The sequence below is a fragment of the Kogia breviceps genome, chromosome 9 (genome assembly GCF_026419965.1).
Source record: "Kogia breviceps isolate mKogBre1 chromosome 9, mKogBre1 haplotype 1, whole genome shotgun sequence".
NCBI lineage: Eukaryota > Metazoa > Chordata > Mammalia > Artiodactyla > Physeteridae > Kogia > Kogia breviceps.
In genome coordinates this window covers 66,829,068-66,844,677 of record NC_081318.1, presented here as the reverse complement: position 1 = coordinate 66,844,677, position 15,610 = coordinate 66,829,068, and the positions used below count along the sequence as shown (strand labels likewise).

The 15,610-nt window shown below is 38.0% G+C and overlaps 1 long non-coding RNA gene across 1 annotated transcript in view; it reads right to left on the bottom strand.

Moving 5' to 3' along the window:
- Positions 1–245: 245 nt before the first annotated feature.
- Positions 246–15,610, bottom strand: part of LOC136794789 (uncharacterized) — a 50,924-nt gene continuing 35,559 nt past the window's right edge. Inside the window, exon 3 of the long non-coding RNA XR_010841997.1 lies at positions 246–328. This is a non-coding gene — a long non-coding RNA (uncharacterized lncRNA). The remainder of the gene's footprint in view (positions 329–15,610) is intronic.

Sequence of the window (15,610 nt, the reverse complement as noted above, 5' to 3'; positions counted from 1 at the left end):
GCCTATTGTTGTATAACAAACCACTCCAAAATTTAGTGGCTTAAAACAACAAGTTTATCATTTCTCGCTAGTCTTGGTGTTGACTGGGCTAAGCTGCATGGCCTTCTCACTTAGTACAATAATGTCAGCTTTGGCTGCGTCGTATATGGGTTCAGTTGTGCTGGAGAGCCAAGATGGTTCACATGCCTGGCATTTGATGCTGGATAGTGGCTAGAAGTTGTTCTGAGACTGTCAGTTGAACATCAACAGGCTTCCCATACATGCGGCTTGGTCTCTGCACAGCATGGTGGCCGAGTTCTGGGAAGAAGTTTTCCAAGAGTGAGAAATCCTAGAGGGAGGAAATAGATGCTGTAAGTTCTCTTTAAAAAGTATATCTGCGGGGGCTTCCCTGGTGGCGCAGTGGTTGAGAGTCCGCCTGCCGATGCAGGGGACGCGGGTTCATGCTCCGGTCCGGGAAGATCCCACATGCCGCGGAGCGGCTGGGCCCGTGAGCCATGGCCGCTGAGCCTGGGCGTCCGGAGCCTGTGCTCCGCAACGGGAGAGGCCACAACAGTGAGAGGCCTACGTACCACACACACACACACACACACACACACACACACACACACACACACACACAAAAGTATATCTTTAGATAACCAACAGGTACCTACTGTATAACACAGGGAACTCTGCTCAATATTATGTAACAACTTAAATGGGAAAAGAATGTGAAAAAGAATAGAGACATGTATATGTATAACTGAATCACTTTGCTGTAACCTGAAACTATCACAACATTGTTAATAAACTACGTGCCAATATAAAATAAAAAGTTAAAAAAATAGTATATCTCTGATTGGCACGCTGTCACTTCCATTACATTCTGTTAAACTGTCACAGGGCCAACCCAGATTCAAGCGGGAAGGAAATAAACTCCATGTATTGATGGGAAGAATAATAAAAAGTGTTTGGCCATCTTTAGTCCAGCTACACATTATTACACATAAATTCATCAGACATGGAAAATACCCTAACCGCTCCCCAGGACCCCCAAAATCTCATCCCATTACGGCATTAGGCTCAAAGTCCAGCATCTTTTTATCTAAACCAAGTCCCGGTATAGATGAGGCTCTTCAGTCTCGTCTAGATATGAAGAGCTATAAACTGGGAGACAAGTTACCTGACTCCCACAAACACAACATGCAATGCTGAGACAAGGACCTTAGAATGGACATTCCATTCAAAAAGCAGGGAGGCAAAGAGCAGTCACTGGTCCATAGAAATCTTAAAATTTAGCTGAGCACATGCCAGTTCCTTGATTAGGGCTCCTTCTGGCTTTCTTGGATTGATTCTCCATGCCTCTTGCCTTAACCTCTGGGCTCCCATCTCCCCAAGATGGGTCATCCCTGTCCCTAAGAGCTATCCCATGTGTAGCTGACTAGCTTTCTCAGACTGTGTCCAGTTGCAGGAAGTTGGGGTCGCAAAGGCCTGTTTTAATTTTGAATGATCACTGTTCGTTTTAGTACAAGCTGGTATAATCCCTTAGGAACTTTGTGGACTTCCTGAGTATAAAAAGCATCCATTCTATTAGACAAAAGAGATGGAAATTTCTTTGAAAAAGGCCCCTCTCTACCTTGGACTGAGAGATAGAAGCCCTGTTGTCTAGAAGAAAGTTTCAATGAGGTACCTAAATCTTTGTCAGTTCTTAGCAAAGGTTTTTATACCCACACACTTGAGATCTTAATTCTAAGATTGCATTTTTACTGGCAGTAGGGCCTTGGAATGTCTTTTGGAGCAGACTAATTTAGAAGATAATTTTTATAATAATTACTCTCTAATTATTTACTTTTTTTTGCAAACATGGAAAGTGTTTGACACAGGCAACCAATCTTAATCTGCAATGACCTAGAGACAACAGATCTCTTGCTTATAAAAGAAAAAATACGAATTGCAGGAGTAGAATAGTCTATTTCCATAGGTCAATTTCTCAAAGAATACAGGTAAGCATTTTATTTAGAGGATTCACACTAAAAGTACCCTTCCCCAGTCCATCAGCCTTTAGTAGCAAATCAATAGGTGAAGTTTAAAGTATCTTATAATTGCCTGAAGTATGAAGCAGCATTTTAAAAATTTCCTCACATCTGCTCTTTTGGAAGGATATAATCGAATGAAGTGATCTGCTATTTCTCCAATTGCTAGATCAATTATTAATTTAAACTAAAGCTATATTTTTATGACAATTACCATAGACTCATTTGTAAACAAGATAATATCTGTAACTTGATCAAAATTCAGTATGCAAAGTGTTGACAAAATAAGCTTAAGAAATATGACATTACTAATCACATTTCGTAGCATTAGATTCTAAATGTTTTTAATCAACTTATAACATCAAAATAAAAGCAGGTTAAATGGAAATTAGAATATATTTAATGTAAAGAACTTTTAAAATTATAAATAATATGAACCTACAAGAAAGGAAAGGGAGAAAATAAGTATATTGAGAGCTACTGTGATACCTGATTTTAGAGAATATAAATCGCCTTCTAGAGTAAATATATTCTCATTTATGTTAAGACAAGCTCTATGAGAAATATTATATAACTGATTCAACATCTAATATTCTTTCTAATGCAACAGTTGATCTCAAGCTTTTTTTATTCCTTAAAAACCTTGTAAGTTTTTAAACTTTAATTTTGAGCCTGGCTGGTGGTTTAGTGAGTAGCAGTGATGTGTGCTACGTATGGCTCCTGTTGGCCCAACTGTGAGCATCTCTTTCCAACATTTTGTACAAAATGTAGGCCATGATGAGAGTGTTTACGCCATGGAAAAAAGGAAATAGTGCAAATAAGGGTTTCCTGTTTCCCCAGAGAGTTGATTGTAATACATTTACCAGCATTATAACTGGTAAATATATATGATGAGAACACTTAGGATTTATTCTCTTAACTTTTAAATATAGCATACAGCATTGTCAACTATAGTCATCATGTTGTACATTATCTTGAGTACTTATTTATCTTATAACTGGATGTTTGTGCCTTGTAACCACATTTATCTAATTTCCCCTAGCCCCAACTCCAACCTCTGGCAACCACAAGTCTGATCTCTTTTTCTATGAATTTTATTGTTGGTTTTTTTTTTTCAGATTTCTTACAAGTGAGATCATAACACTATTTTTCTTTCTCTGTCTTATTTCACTTATCATTATACCCTCAAGGACTCTCCATGTTGTCACAAGTGACACTATTTCCCTTTTTAGGCTGAATAATATTCCATTCAATATATATACAGGCATACCTCATTTTATCATGCTTTGCTTTTTTGTACTTCGCAGATATTGTGTTTTATACAACTTGAAGGTTTGTGGCAACCCTGCATCAAGTCTATAGGTGCCAGTTTTCCAAAAGCATTTGCTCATTTTGTGTGTCTTGGTAATTTTTCCAATATTTTAAACTTTTTCATTATTATTACATTTGTTACGGTGATCTGTGATCAGTGATCTTTTTGACGTAACTGTTGTAATTGTTTTAGGATACCACGAAGCGCACCCATATAAGACATAGAACTTAATTGATAAATATGTTGTGTGTTCTGACTGGCCGTTCCCTCACCTCTCTCCATCTCCCTGGGCCTTCTTTATCATGTTCTTTGGTGTAATCACTTTAGGTTTTTCTCTTGTGGATACCATGAGTCTTACATTAAGTATTATAAAATTATAACAATTTATTTTAAACTGATAACTTGGATAGAATTCCTAAACTTACACTTTTACTTCTCCTCCCCATCACATTTTTGGTTACTGATGTTGCAGTGTACATATTTTTATATTGGGTAACTAATAACAGATTATTGTAGTATAGTGTTTTTTTTTTCCCTACATTTGTTTAACTTTTAAACTAGAGTTGTTAAGTGGATTATGCATCACCATTATCATATTATAGAATCTAACTTTGGCTATATATTTACCATTACCAGTAAGTTTTATGCTACTTTCTTAGAATCTTATGATATTAATTAATGTCCTTTTACTTCTACTCAGAGAAGTCCCTTTAGCATTTCTTGTAAGGCAGGCCTAGTTTGGGAAAGCTTTTGTTTGGGAAAGTCTTTATCTGTCCTTCCCGTCTGAAGGACAGCTTTGCTGGGTGTAGAATGCTTGATTAACAGTTTTTTCTTTCAGTATTTTGAATATATCATCCATTCTCTCCTAGCCTGAAAAAGTCTCTGTTGAGAAATTTGCCCAGTCATATGGGGGTTCCCTTCTATGTAACTTCTCTCTTGTGGCTTGTGGTTTTCAGAATTCTTTGTCTTTGACTTTTGACACATGGATTACAGTGTGTGTGGTGTGATCCTATTCAGGTTCAACTCTCTGGGGTCCTTTGGGCCTCATAGATTTGGATGTCCACTTCTTTCCCAGGAAACTTTAGGATGTTTTCAGCCAGTGTTATTTAAATATATTTTCTATACATTTCTTTCTCTACTCTTTCTGAAGTTCCCATACATATTGTAGATATTGTTTCTTTTTGATTTTTTGATTTTTTTGATCATGTCCCATCACTTCCATGGACTTTACTCACTCCTTTTCATTCTTTTTCATTTTTGCTACTCTGACTGGATAATTTCACATGTCCTCTTTTTTAGGTCATTGATTCTTTCTTCTGCATGGTCTAGTCTGCTTTTGAAGCTCTCTATTGAATTCTTTAGTCACTGTACTTTTCAGCTCTAGGACATCTTTTTGTGTGTGTATGTGGTTTGTATGAGTGTGTGGTTTTTTTTGTTTTGGGGTTGTTTTTTTTGATGGTTTCTATTTCTTTGTTGACCTCTCTCTCTTTTTAAAAAATTCATTGTTTTCCTAATTTTGTTTGTGTGTTCTTGTAGTTCACTAAACCTCTTAAAGAAGATTATTATGAATTCTTTGTCTGACAGTTCATAGACCTCCATTTCTTTAGGGTCAGTTATTGGAGTCTTACTCCTTTCCTTTGGTGGTATACCATTTGGTCATATACCTTATTTTTCATGATCCTTTATTCCTTATGTTTTTATCTGCATATTCAAGTAAGTGGTCTCTTCTTCCAGACTTCATGGGTTTGCTTTGGCAGAGACAGTTCTTTTTTTTTTTGTAGTTACTAGTTTATTTTATCATTTAATACCATAAAATATACCCAAGCCTATTATAAAAAGTTAAAATTTATTAAAATCTACACACAAACACAGACCACACTTGGCACCATCTTCAGCTGAGAGAAATGTAATCAAATGTAAAGATGCAGTATTAAATCATAACTGTCTAGAATTAACTGTAGTATGTACTGTACTACTGTAATAATTTCATAGCCATCTCCTGCTGCTGTTGTGGCAAACTCAAGTGTTGCAAGTATCTGCTTAAAGCACCATGTGACACTAGTCATGTGACACTAGTCATCTCCATCTGAGGAGTTCATCTCTCGAGTAAATTGCATATAGTAGCAAAGAGTGTTCTCTCACAGTTCCTGCATACTTTTCATTGCATTTAGTGCAATACCACAAACCTTAAATAACAACATGGAACCCATACAAAATGCCACTAGCTGTGCTGGAGGTGCTCCCAAGAAGGAGAGAAAAGTCATGACATTACACATATAAGAAAAATTTGAATTGCTTGATACAGAGACAGTTCTTTACCATCAGCTCAGTTTAAGTAACTAGGCATATCTGTTGGTAATGTCATTTAGAAAATGGAGCTTGCTACCAGGGTGTATTTAGTGGCAAGGCTGCTACCTGAACTTTGATGTTGGGGAGGCTGCCACTGGCTGATAACAGTTGGATAGGACTGCTTATCCAGTTCCCTGCCCAAGCAAGGCTGTACAATAAGCTCCATGGTTGCCTGGGTTCTCTTGTCAGGCTTTCTAGACAGTTGGGACTCGGTACCATACTCAGTGGTAAATGGGGCTATGAATTAGCTTCCGTGCCTGGCAAGGCAGAGGGAAGGAGCCTGGGGCCTGCACAGTTTGTTGTCTGGAGACCCAACTCAGGTAAGAGTGTGCACTGACTTCCCTGACCAGGTGAGGTCACCAGTTTTGCTCTGCAGATGTAGAAAACCACAGGCTGTACTCTCTGTTCAAGCGCCAATGTAAGCAGGGCTGTTGAATGTACTATGCAGCTTCCTGTGTGTTTTGGTTAGGTTCCCTGGTTGGACAGGTTAAAGACTGTCTTCAGCAATGAGCGAGGCTGTGAATTAGTTACCCTGCTGTGGTACAGTGGGAGAACCATATCCAAGACCAGTAAAGCTCTTTGATTGTGGTCTTGACTGAACCTGACCCATGCCCCAAGTTCCCTGGATGAATAGGGCCACTGGCTTTACTCTGCAGATTATCTGCTCTGCTTGCTGGACTCTCTGTTCAAGCACTGGTGGACTATGCAGTTTTCTAGGTATTTTGGCCAATCTTTATAGTAGGGCATGGCTGGAAGCTTCACTCAGCAGTGGGTGGGGCTGTGACTCAGCTTTCCTGCCTGGGCAGGATGGGCCAGCTCCAAGCACCTCCCAGGGAGAGGAGCTATTTTAGGCAGTGAGTAGGGCTATGCATTAACTTCCCTGCCTGGGCATAGTGGGGTACCCTTCACACTCAGAACTGGCTTTTCTCTGGGGGTAATCAACTTTGCCTGTTGAACTCTGTGCTCAAGTGTTGTTGGGCTACATAGCTTCCAGGTGTTCTTGCAGCCCTTCTAGTCAGGGCTGGGGTTACACTCAGTAGTGTGCTAGCCTATAGTTTCCTGGTCACAGTGTGCCACTGACTTAATTCTGCACATGAGAAAAGTTGCTGGTTAGGATTACTGCTCGGGCTCTGCAGGTAGGAACTCAGTCTGCCAAGAAGTGAGTGCTTGTTGCAGACTCCTCCTCTCTTCTTCATCACTGTCAGATTCCTGGTGGTTGAGTCCTGCAAATACCCCTGCAGTCCTCATGGGGCAAGACAAGAGTGCTGGCTCCTGAGAAGGTGGGGGAGCTGGATATCACCCCTAGGCTTTCTTTTCTCATTGGAGGAATCATAGACTCAGAAGAGACCCCTCTATGTGGTACTGTACCAGCCTGGGGGAGGGCACTGCTCAGCCTCACTCCTGTGTTCTAGAATTCCCTCAGTTGTGTTTTGTTCATGAATACTTTTTAGTTGTTCTTCTTGTGAGGGGGAGTGAAGTGAAGAATGACCTTTGTTGCCATCATAGTGCCCAAAAATCAGATTATATGATTTTTATCATTTATTCTCTCAATGTGATGTATCACATTTATTGACTTGTATATGTTGAACCATCCTTGCATTCCAAGAATAAATCCTACTTGGTTATGGTATATAATCCTTTTAGTATTTTGTTGAATTTGGTTTGCTGATAGTTCAGATTTTTTATATGTGTATTCATCAGGGATATTGGTCTGTAGTTTTATTGTAGTGTCCTTATATGACTTTGATATCAGGGTCATGGTGGCCTTGTAAAATGAATTTAGGAGGGTTCCCTCTTCAATTTTTTGGAAGGTTTTGAGAAGTACTGGCATAAGTCTTTAAATTTTTTTGTAGAATTCACCAGTGGAACTGTCTGGTCCTTGGGTTTTCTGTGTTGGGTGGTTTTGATTACTGATTCAGTCTCCTTAGTTGTTACTGGTCTGTTTAGATTTTCTTCCACATTCAGATTTGGTAGGTTGAATGTCTCTAGGAATTTATCTATTTCTTCTATGTTATCCAATTTATTGGCATATAATTGGTATGGTAGTCTCTTATGATCATTTGTATTTCTACAGTATCAGTTGTAGTTTTGACTTTCAGTTTTGACTATATATTTGAGTCTTTTCTTCTTGGTTAGTCTTGCTAGAGTATTGTAAATTTTGTTCATCTGTTTGAGAAACTAGCTGTAAGTTTTTTTCCTCTTGTTTTTCTCATTTATTTTATTTTATTTTATTTTTTCCACTCTGATCTTTGTTATTTCCTTTCCTCTCCTCATTTTAGGCTTAGTTTGATCTTTTTCTGATTCCCAAGTTCCAGTTTTAGGTTGCTTCTTTGCTTAATATTTTCTTAATATTTGCATTTATCACTATAAACTTCCCTCTAAGAACTGATTTTGCAGCACTGCATAAGTTTTGGTGTGCCGTGCTTTCATTTTCATTAGTTTTGAGATTTTTAAAAAAAATTATTTATTTATTATTTTTATATTTATTTTTGGCTGTGTTGGGTCTTTGTTTCTGTGCGAGGGCTTTCTCCAGTTGTGGCGAGTGGGGGCCGCTCTTCATCGTGGTGTGCGGGCCTCTCACTGTTGCGGCCTCTCCCGTTGTGGAGCACAGTCTCCAGACACGCAGGCTCAGTAGTTGTGGCTCATGGGCCCACCCGCTCTACGACATGTGGGATCTTCCCGGACCGGGGCACGAACCCATGTCTCCTGCATTGGCAGGTGGACTCCTAACCACTACACCACCAGGGCAGCCCTGAGATTTTTTTTTTTAATCTCTCTTTTGATTTCTTCTTTGACCCATTGGTTGTTTAGGAGCATGTTGTTTAATTTCTACATATTTGTAGATTTTTCCAGATTTCCTCTTGTTGTTCATATCTAGTTTCATACCATGTGGTTAGAAAAAATCCTTGGTATGATTTCATTGTTCTTAAATTTGATAAGACCTGTTTTTTGTCCTCTCATATGGTCTGTCCTGGAGAATGTTCTGTGTGTAATTCAGAAGACTGTGTATTTCACCTTCTTTTGGATGGAATGTTCTATAAATGTATGTTAGGTCCATTTAGTCTAATGCCTGCTACATGTCCAATGTTTCCTTGTTGATTTTCTGTCTGGATGATTTATGCATTGCTGAAAGTGGGGTATTGAAGTCCTTTTTAATTATTGGTGTCTATTTTTCCTTTCAAATCTGTTTGCATTTACTTAATATATTTATGTACTCCAGTGTTGATCCATATATTTTTATGATTGTTATATCCTCTTGATAGTTGACTCTTTTATCATTTTCTGTTGACCTATTTGTGGGTTATTGTCTATTTTGTCCAATAAATATAGTTACCCCCCTGTTTCTTTCTGTTTGCACTTGCATGAAATATCTTTTTCCATCACTTTTCTGAGTGTCCTTAAAGCTGAAGTGAGCCTCTTGTAGACAGCAGATAAGTGGGTCTTGTTTTTTAAATCCATCTAAACATTCTGTGCCTTTTGAATTCATCTATTTACATTTAGTGTTATTATTGCTATGTAAGGACTTAATAATGATTGTTTTCTGTTTATTTTGTATTTCAGTTGTTTTTCTCTCTGTTTCTGCCTACATTTGTAAATTGGTGCTTTTCCCTGCTGGCATGCTCTTTTCTCCCTTTCTTTATTTTTTGTGCTTTTACTCTAGGTTTTTGCTTCACAGTTACCATGAGGCTTACGTAAGATACCTCATAGGTAAAACAGTTCATTTTAAGCTGACAGCAGCTTTGATCATCTACAAAACGTTCACCATTTTACTTCCCACCTTTTGTATTTTTTGTTTTGTTTTGTTTTGTTGCAGTACACGGGCCTCTCGCTGTTGTGGCCTCTCCCGTTGCGGAGCACAGGCTCTGGACGCGGAGGCTCAGTGGCCATGGCTCACGGGCTCAGCCGCTCCGCGGCATGTGGGATCTTCCCAGACCGGGGCACGAACCCGTGTCCCCTGCATCGGCAGGTTGACTCCCAACCACTGCGCCACCAGGGAAGCCCCACCTTTTGTATTTTTGATATCATTATTTACCTCTTTTCATACTGTATACTTGTTAAAAAATAATAGTATTTATAATTGTTTTTAACACTCTTTTTCATTGACTTTTATGCTATAGTTGAGTGGTGAACCTATCATCATATTACAGAATTAGTTTCCTAAGTCTGACTACTATATATTTACTTTCCAGAGTGTTGGATATATTTTCATGTTTTCATTTCAGTGATTAGTGGTTTTTAATTTTATCTTGAAGAACTCCTTTCAGCCCTTCTTGCAAGGCAGATCTAGCAGTGATGAACTCCTTCAACTGTTATTTGTCTGGAAAAGTCTTTATTTCTCCTTCATATCTGACATATATCTTTGCCTGATAGAATATTCTTGGCTGGCAGGTTTTTTTTTAATCACTTCGAGAATGTAGTCCCACTGTCCTGGTCTTACAGGGCTGAGATATCCAATGATAGCCTAATGGGAGTTATTTTGTAGGTTATAATGTTCTTATCCCTGGGTACTTTTAGAGTTCTTCATCTTCAATTACTAGATCTTTGATGATTCTAAGTTAATTTTATCTTTGATGATGACAGTCTCATTATAATGTGTCTTAGAAGGTCTTTCTACATTAAGATAATGGGTGATCTACTAGCTTTCTACTAGCTTTGTAAACTTGGATGTCGAACTCTCCCCACATTGGGGATGTTCTCAGCTATTATTTCTTTATTTTAAACTTTCTGCTCCTTTCTCCCTCTCTTCTCTTTGTGGAAATTCAGTTATTCTGATATCTGTACACTTGATAGTGTCCTGTGGATCATCTAGACTGTCTTACCTCCTTTTCATTCTTTTCTTTTTTTTAACATTTTCTTTTATTTTTAAATTTTTGACTGTGTTGGGTCTTCGTTGCTGCGTGTGGGCTTTCTCTAGTTGTGGCAAGCAGGGGCTACTCCTCATTGCCATGAGTGGGCTTTCATTGCGGTGGCTTCTTTGGTTACAGAACGTTGGCCCTAGGCATGCGGGCTTCAGTAGTTGTGGCACGCAGGCTCAGTAGTTGTGGCTCACGGGCTTAGTTGCTCCGTGACATGTGGGAATCTTCCCGGAACAGGGGTCGAACCCATGTCACCTGCATTGGCAGGCGGATTCTTTTTGTTTGTTTGTTTGTTTTATGTATTCATTTATTTATTTATTTTTATACAGCAGGTTCTTGTTAGTCATCAGTTTTATACACATTAGTGTATACATGTCAATCCCAATTGCCCAATTCATCACACCACCACCACCATCCCCCCGCTGCTTTCCTGCCTTGGTGTCCATACGTTTGTTCTCTACATCTGGGTCTCAATTTCTGCCCTGCAAACTGGTTCATCTGTACCATTGTTCTAGGTTCCACATATATGTGTTAATATACGATACTTATCTTTCTCTTTCTGGCTTAACTTCACGCTGTATGACAGTCTTTAGATCTAACCACATGTCAACAAATGACCCAATTTTGTTCCTTTTTATGACTGAGTAGTATTCCATTGTATATATGAAGCAAATCTTCTTTATCCATTCATCTGTCGATGGGTATTTAGGTTGCTTCCATGTCCTGGCTGTTGTAAATAGTGCTGCAATGAACATTGGGGTGCATGTGTCTTTTTGAATTATGGTTTTTTTCAGGGTATATGCCCAGAAGTGGGATTGCTGGGTGGTATGGTAGTTCTATTTGTAGTTTTTTAAGGAACCTCCATACTGTTCTCCATAGTGGCTGTATCAATTTACATTCCCACCAACAGTGCAAGAGGGTTCCCTTTTCTCCACACCCTCTCCAGCATTTGTTGTTTCCAGGTTTTCTGATGATGCCCATTCTAACTGGTGTGAGGTGATAACCTCATTGTAGTTTTGATTTGCATTTCTCTACTAATTAGTGATGTTGAGCAGCTTTTCATGTGCTTCTTGGCAATCTGTATGTCTTCTCTGGAGAAATGTCTGTTTAGGTCTTCTGCCCGTTTTTGGATTGGGTTGTTTGTTTTTTTAATATTGAGCTGCATGAGCTGTTTATATATTTTGGAGATTAATCCTTTGTCCGTTGATTCCTTTGCAAATATTTTCTCCCATTCTGAGGGTTGTCTTTTTGTGTTGTTTATGGTTTCCTTTGCTGTGCAAAAGCTTTGAAGTTTCATTAGGTCCCATTTGTTTATTTTTGTTTTTATTACCGTTACTCTAGGAGGTGGATCAAAAAAGATCTTGCTGTGATTAATGTCAAAGAGTGTTCTTCTTATGTTTTCCTCTGAGAGTTTTATAGTGTCTGGCCTTACATTTAGGTCTTTAATCCATTTTGAGTTTATTTTTCTGTATGGTATTAGGGAGTGTTCTAATTTCATTCTTTTACATGTAGCTGTCCAGTTTTCCCAGCACCACTTATTGAAGAAGATGTCTTTTCTCAATTGTATATTCTTGCCTCCTTTGTCATAGATTAGTTGACCATAGGTGCGTGGGTTTATCTCTGGGCTTTCTATCTTGTTCCATTGATCTGTGTTTCTGTTTTTGTGCCAGTACCATATTGTCTTGATTACTGTAGCTTTGTATTATAGTCTGAAGTCAGGGAGTCTGATTCCTCCAGCTCTGGTTTTTTCCCTCCAGACTACTTTGCCTATTTGTGGTCTCTTGTATCTCCATACAAATTTTAAGATTTTTTGTTCTAGTTCTGTAAAAAAATGCCATTGGTAATTTCATAGGGATTGCATTGAATCTGTAGATTGCTTTGGGTAATATAGTCATTTTCACAATATTGATTCTTCCAATCCAAGAACATGGTATATCTCTCCATCTGTTGGTATCATGTTTAATTCCTTTCATTAGTGTCTTATAGTTTCCTGCATACAGGTCTCTTGTCTCCCTAGGTAGGTTTATTCTTAGGTATTTTATTCATTATTTTGCAGTGGTAAATGGGAGTGTTTCCTTAATTTCTCTTTCAGATTGTTCATCATTAGTGTATAGGAATGCAAGAGATTTCTGTGCATTGATTTTGTATCCTGTTACTTTAGCAAATTCATTGATTAGCTCTAGTAGTTTTCTGATGTCATCTTTAGGATTCTCTATGTATAGTATCATGTCATCTGCAAACAGTGACAGTTTTACTTTTTCTTTTCCAATTTGTATTCCTTTTATTTGTTTTTCTTCTCTGATTGCCATGGCTGGGACTTCCAAAACTATGTTGAATAATAGTGGCGAGAGTGGACATCCTTGTCTTGTTCCTGATCTTAGAGCAAATGCTTTCAGTTTTTCACCATTGAGAATGATGTTTGCTGTGGGTTTGTCATATATGGCCTTTATTATGTTGAGGTAGGTTCCCTCTATGCCCACTTTCTGGAGAGTTTTTATCATAAATGGGTGTTGAATTTTGTCAAAAGCTTTTTCTGCATCTATTGAGATGATCATATGGTTTTTCTTCTTCAATTTGTTAATATGGTGTATCAGCTTGATTGATTTGTGTATATTGAAGAATCCTTGCTTCCCTGGATAAATCCAACCTGATCATGGTGTATGATCCTTTTAATGTGTTGCTGGATTCTGTTTGCTAGTATTTTGTTGGCGATTTTTGCATCTATATTCATCAGTGATATTGGTCTGTAATTTTCTTTTTTGTGTAGTATTTTTGTCTGGTTTTGGTATCAGGTTGATGGTGGCCTCATAGAATGAGTTTGGGAGTGTTCCTTCCTCTGAAATTTTTTGGGAGAGTTTGAGAAGCATGGGTGTTAGCTATTCTCTAAATGTTTGATAGAATTCACCTGTGAAGACATCTGGTCCTGGACTTTCGTTGGAAGATTTTTAATCACAGTAGTTTCAATTTCATTACTTGTGATTGGTCTGTTCATATTTTCTGTTTCTTCCTGGTTCAGTCTTGGAAGGTTTCCTTTCTAAGAATTTGTCCATTTCTTCTAGGTTGTCCATTTTATTGGCGTAGAGTTGCTTGTAGTAGTCTCTTAGGGTGCTTTGTATTTCTGTGGTGTCTGTTGTAACTTCTCCTTTTTCATTTTTAATTTTATTGATTTGAGTCCTCACCCTCTTTTTCTTGATGAGTCTGGTTAATGGTTTATCAATTTTGTTCATCTTCTCAAAGAACCAACTTTTAGTTTTATTGATCTTTGCTATTGTTTTCTTTGTTTCTATTTCATTTATTTCTACTCTGATCTTTATGATTTCTTTCTTTCTTCTAACTTTGGGTTTGGTTTGTTCTTCTTTCTCTGGTTCCTTTAGGTGTAAGGTTAGATTGTTTACTTGAGATTTTTCTTGTTTCTTGAGGTAGGCTTGTATAGCTATAAACTTCCCTCTTAGAACTGCTTTTGCTGCATCCCATAGGTTTTGGATCATCGTGTTTTCATTGTTATTTGTCTCTAGGTATTTTTTGATTTCCTCTTTGATTTCTTCAGTGATCTCTTGGTTATTTAGTAACGTATTGTTTAGCTTCCATGTGTTTGTGTTTTTTACGTTTTTTTCCCTGTAATTGATTTCTAATCTCATAGTATTGTGGTCAGAAAAGATGCTTTATATGATTTCAGTTTTCTTAAATTTACTGAGTCTTGATTTGTGATCCAAGATGTGATCTATCCTGGAGAATGTTCTGTGCGTGCTTGAGAAGAAAGTGTAATCTGCTGTTTTTGGATGGAATGTCCTGTAAATATCAATTAAATCCATCTGGTCTGTTGTGTCATTTAAAGCTTCTGTTTCCTTATTTATTTTCATTTTGGATGATCTGTCCATTGGTGTAAGTGAGGTGTTAAAGTCCCCCACTGTTATTGTGTTACTGTCGATTACCTCTTTTCTAGCTGTTAGCATTTGCCTTATGTATTGAGGTGCTCCTATGTTGGATGCATATATGTTTATAATTGTTATGTCTTCTTCTTGGATTGATCCCTTGATCATTATGCAGTGTCCTTCCTTGTCTCTTGTAGCATTTTTTATTTTAAAGTCTATTTTATCTGCTATGAGTTTTGCTACTCCAGCTTTCTTTTGATTTCCTTTTGCATGGAATATCTTTTTCTATCCCCTCACTTTCAGTCTGTATGTGTCCGTAGGTCTGAAGTGGGTCTCTTGTAGACAGCATATATATGGGTCTTTTTTTTGGTATCCATTCAGCAAGCCTCTGTCTTTTGGTTGGAGCATTTAATCCATTCATGTTTAAGGTAATTATCGGTATGTATGTTCCTATTACCGTTTTCTTAATTGTGTTGGGTTTGTTTTTGTAAGTCCTTTTCTTCTGTTGTGTTTCCCACTTAGAGAAGTTTCTTTAGCATTTGTTGTAGAGCTGGTTTGGTGGTGCTGAATTCTCTTAGCTTTTGCTTGTTTCTAAAGCTTTTGATTTCTCCATCGAATCTGAATGAGATCCTTGCTGGGTAGAGTAATCTTGGTTTTAGGTTCTTCCCTTTCATCACTTTAAGTATATCATGCCCCTCCCTTCTGGCTTGTAGAGTTTCTGCTGAGAAATCAGCTGTTAACCTTATGGGAGTTCCCTTGTATGTTATCTGTCATTTTTCCCTTGCTGCTTTCAATAATTTTTCTTTGTCTTTAAGTTTTGCCAATTTGATTACTATGTGTCTCGGTGTGTTTCTCCTTGGGTTTATTCTGTATGAGACTCTCTGTGCTTCCTGGACTTGGGTGGCTATTTCCTTTCCCATGTTAGGGAAGTTTTCGACTATAATCTCCTCAAATATTTTCTCGGGTCCTTTCTCTCTTCTCATTCTGGAACCCCTATAATGCAAATGTTGTTGCGTTTACTCTTGTCCCAGAGGTCTCTTTGGCTGTCTTCATTTCTAATCATTCTTTTTTCTTTATTCTGTTCTACAGCAGTGAGTTCCACCATTCTATCTTCCAGGTTACTTATCCCTTCTTCTGCCTCAGTTATTCTGCTATTGATTCCTTCTAGTGTAGTTTTCATTTCAGTTATTGTATTGTTCATCTCTGTTT